General features: G+C 54.2%; 1 pseudogene; it reads left to right on the plus strand.

Annotated features, from left to right (window-relative positions):
• The first annotated feature begins 3,258 nt into the window (after nt 1–3,258).
• Nucleotides 3,259–3,850, plus strand: LOC118674069 (annotated as a pseudogene).
• The last annotated feature ends 913 nt before the right edge of the window (nt 3,851–4,763 follow it).

Raw genomic sequence — 4,763 nt, forward strand, 5'->3', positions numbered from 1 at the left:
CCCGCATCTCCCACACCCCTTTCCCCCCCAGGAATAGTCAGTCCATTCCCTTTCTATGTCCCTGATTCTATTATAATCAACAGTTTATTCTGTTCATCAGATTATTTATTCACTTGATTCTTAGATTCACTTGTTGATAGATGCATATTTGTTGTTCATAATTTGTATCTTTACCTTTTTCTTCCTCTTCCCCTTCTTAAAGGATACCTTTCAGCATTTCATATAATCCTGGTTTGGTGGTGATGAACTCCTTTAGCTTTTCCTTATCTGTGAAGCTCTTTATCTGACCTTCAATTCTGAATGATAGCTTTGCTGGATAAAGTAATCTTGGTTGTAGGTTCTTGGTATTCATCACTTTGAATATTTCTTGCCACTCCCTTCTGGCCTGCAAAGTTTCTGTTGAGAAATCAGCTGACAGTCGTATGGGTATTCCCTTGTAGGTAACTGAGTTTCTTTCTCTTGCTGTTTTTAAGATTCTCTCTTTATCTTTTGCTCTTGGCATTTTAATTATGATGTGTCTTGGTGTGGTCCTCTTTGTATTCCTTTTGTTTGGGGTTCTCCGCGCTTCTTGGACCTGTAAGTCCATTTCTTTCACCAGGTGGGGGAAGTTTTCTGTCATTATTTCTTCAAATAGGTTTTCAATATCTTGCTCTCTCTCATCTTCTGGCACCCCTATAATTCTGATGTTGGTACGCTTGAAGCTGTCCCAGAGGCTCCTTACACTATCCTCGCATTTTTGGATTCTTTTTTCATTTTTGCTTTTCCGGTTGGGTGTTTTTTGCTTCCTCGCATTTCAAATCATTGACTTGATTCTTGCGCTCCTCTGGTCTGCTGTCGGGAGTCTGTATAATATTCGTTATTTCAGTCCGTGTATGCTTAATTTCTAGTTGGTTCCCCAATATAAGATCGAGGGTCTTATTAGTTTTCTTGTAGATCTCATTAAGTTTATCGACGGCTTCTAAACAGTTCTTGAGAGACCTTAAAAGTGTGGTTCTGAACTCTATATCTTCCATTGACAATTTTGTCCTGTTTCTTTGTCTCCGCATTTTGTTATGCTTCCTTGGTGCACCCCCTAGTGGTCTTTGTTCACAGTCTTATAGTTAAATCTTGATTGTTGTAGCTAATTCCAGGGAGGGTTTGACCTCCAGGCCAAGTGGCTATGAGAATCAGCTGTGTCAGCAGTGAGAGAACTTCTGTCCTCTAGGGAGGTGCTAATCTAGCCTTTGCCTGAGGCTATCCGGCAAATGCCTCTGTGCAGGGCTTGGGCGGGGCGGGTCGCACAGGATCAACAGGGTGGGCCGGAGAGAGCAGTTATGGCGGCTCTCAGTCCTGTCCCCAGGGGCTCTGCCTCTCTGAGTCCCAGCACCCGCTGCAAAGCTCAGAGAGAAAGCTGCACTCGCTCTGACCGAAGCCAGACAGTCCCGCTTCTCCCGTTTGAGTCTGGGTCCCTAAAGACTCGCCCGGATCTGGAGCTCAGAGTCTGTGACTCCCTCCCGATTGAAAACGCCAACCGCGCCCTCCGCCGCCAGCCCGCTCGCGCACTCCGCACCTCAGAATTTGACTTCAGCACTGCGCCTCCTCTGAGTGTCCGTATGCGTTTCTCTTTCCTCCTAGTTGTAGGACTTCCACTCAGCCAGCGTTCCTGTGGTTCTGGGTGATGTCCCTTCCGTTTTTTTGGTTTCACTTTTGAAGTAGTTGTTCAAAGCAGCAAACTCCAGCGTTAACCTATGCCGCCATCTTGGTTCTCCCCATTTTACTTCTTGTCATTTTCTTCAGTCGCCTTTGCTGGGGGTTCCTCCTCTTCCCTGCCTCTTCCTGCTGGTGCCCAGACTCTCCCTGGTCTGCTCCTCTCACACTGGGTTGGGGGGGTGGGGTGGGGGGGAGGTCCCCCTCCGCTCTCAGATCTTTGAGCCTCTGACTCCTATTCTCACAGCCAGCTATCTGCATGAACAAGTTTTCTACTTCCTTCCAGTTTTAGCTCAAGTATCTCATTCTTGCAGCAGTCAATACTGGTTGCTTACATGAATGCTGAGGTATTAGAGTGATACATACGAGGTGGAGGGGGTTTAACAAGAATTGCCAGATTAGGCTTCCTGAGCTCCGAGCTTGTATTCTACAGGATGAAGGCAGAGGAAGGGATGAGGTGTGAAAAGTGCCAATGGCACAAAGGAAGCCCTGTCAATGCTAGGAGGTTGGCATGGGGCAGAGAGACCAGGAGGGCACTTGGTTAAGGACAGCATTGTCACATTAGAACTGATTCCAATTCGGGAGAGTTAGACATACACAATTACTTTCCTGCCTAAGGCAAACCCGCAAAAGTCCAATGCAAAGACATAAAACAAGTCCATTCTCACGGGAGCACTGGATCCTCTGAGGTTACCAGCAGCAGGGATTTCTTTGAGGACATCATTGAAATACAGAGTAGATGAGAAATCAGAGCCGCGGAACACACTTTGTACAGGGCAGGGGCTGGGCCGAAGCACGAGTGAACAGCAGACTCGCCTTGACAATCTCCAGTCCCAGAGGCGGAGGCGCCATGGTGCTCGGAGTGTGGGGTGCGCAGAGCCTTCTTGGTTCGAAAGGCGTGGGGAGCCCAGTTGGAGCCCGGGGGAAAGCCTGGGGACTGGGAGCTGGAATGGGCTAAGAACATTCATGGAGCCAAAGGCAGGGCCAGGGCAGAGCCTGTGAGGGGGTTCCGAGTAGCTAGGCCCGCGCCCTTGCGGGCGGTAGTGACCTGTGCAGCAGCAGTGGCAGGACTGTGGCTGAGTGCACTAGCAAGTTGGGGCTGACGGTGGCCGGTTCCACGTGCTTTTGCTCATCCTGTGGTCCTGGGCCGACCTCTTCCCCATGCCCCACCCGCACTGTGAGTACTACTGTCTGGGTGTGAGCTGGTGTGCTCGCTGTGCTTCCACATGAAGGGCGACGAAGCGATCATCGTTCTGCACGTCCAGCAGACGGACGGCCCCACATTCAGCTGACGCCTCCTGCAGAACGCGCCTCCAGGTGCCCTGTGCCTGCCCGCTGGGCCCACCGCCCAACCGCCCGGAGACCCGGCTCTTCTCCCGCTTCTCTACTGCTGGAGCTGGGGCTGCAATGTACTGAATCCAGCTCCCCAACTGCGTGCCCCGCCTGCTGGGCCGCCCTGACCACCCCCTCCCGCCCGCACTGCACATGCACAGGACGTTCTATGCCCGCTCTGCTGCGGGGCCCTGTGCCCCGCTACCTGAGTGAGTGGCAGCCCGTGCAGCGTGAGGCCACATGTGTGGCGGGCGCACACCCCCACCCAAGAGCTACTGCCCTGTTAGGAGGGCACGGCCTAGTCAGAATGCGCACAGCAGGAGTTCATGGACCGCCCCCTCACCTCCAACCTGGCCAACAGCTGCCAGGTGGCACATTGGCCACTGAGTCAGGTGGGCGGCTACAGTCTGTTCTTCATTCCCGAGGGCGCAGCCGCTGCTGCTGGAGAGGGCCAAGGAGAAGCTGTGGGCTCGGCCTTCTTTGGCCTGACAGCGTTCCAGTGCAAGACACAGCACCTGTTTGAGGGACATTCAACCTCAAGATGACCAGGCCCTTCATGCAGGACAACAGCACCAGGGCGGGTGGCCTGGAGGTGGATAAAGACACTGTCCAGCGCCTGGAGGAGCTCAATGACCTGGACATGCAGCTCTATGACTCTGCCAAGGGCCTGCTCCAGCAGCGCTACCAGCTCCCGGAGCGCAGGGAGCAGCATCCCAGAAGCCAGGAGGAATGCCCGCTGCATGGAGTCAGAGAGGCGCTGCCTTGGGAGGGCACCGAGGAGCCAGGCCGTGTGCCCCCTGAGGACATGAGCCACATCATGGAGACGTGGTAGTGGCGGCCCCTCAGGGGCCATGGGGTGAGGCAAGGTGAGATCAGATAGGCGGCTCACAAGGGGCTGCCCAGGACTCGGATGGGAAGAGAGTCCCACATCAGCTCACAGAGGGTAGGTGCATCCTGAACAAAGACCAGGGTGGCCGTGCTGGCCCAGTGGGGCTGGTTCTTGCGGTGTCCCAGGCCTGAGGTCTGAGGAACCAACCTGTGTCACTCACTGGCTCAGTGGAAAGTGAGCTTGAAGGATGCCCCAGTCAGGTCTGCACAGACCGGGGCAGGTGGCATCCCTGCTCTCCAGGGTCCCACCTCACTTCACAACAGCTGAAAGTTTGAAGACAAGAAGAGACAGTGGAACTGAGAGTGGAGAGTGGCCCTGCCAGACCAGGAGTGTGCTCCACACCCACTATGCACATACTCACTTTGCTTGCACAGGACCAGTAGGGCTTCTTCAGGCTCAAGTGATCCCAGCAGCCCCTGGGCCTCCAATGGCCCCACTGGCTCAGGCCTGACTGAGGCCCTCCTCCCCGAGACCATGCGCAGCCCTTTGAGGTGTGAGGAATGGAGCGCCACACTTGCCCATCTTCACTGTCAGGATCACCCATCTGAAGCCAGGAAGACTCTAGTCCAGCCCCTGGGAAGCCCCTCTCCTCTCTGGCTTCCTGCTTTGGGTCAGGAGATCAGGGCACACCTCCTGGCTCCCTACCCCCTTTCCGAAGTCATCAGATGGAGGAGGCTGTGGGGAATGCACCCAGGAGTGGGAAGCTGCACCCGAACTGGCTTTGGGGTGACCACCCAGTCAGCCCAGCTCAGATAGTAAGGGGGATCGTAGTTGAGGGCCCCTACCCTGTTCTCCTTTCTGACACCTGGTACTTGTTAGTGGACTGCCCTGACCCTAAGCCCATCACTTGCACATT

The sequence above is a fragment of the Myotis myotis genome, unplaced genomic scaffold (assembly GCF_014108235.1).
Source record: "Myotis myotis isolate mMyoMyo1 unplaced genomic scaffold, mMyoMyo1.p scaffold_m19_p_19, whole genome shotgun sequence".
NCBI classification, from domain to species: Eukaryota; Metazoa; Chordata; class Mammalia; order Chiroptera; family Vespertilionidae; genus Myotis; species Myotis myotis.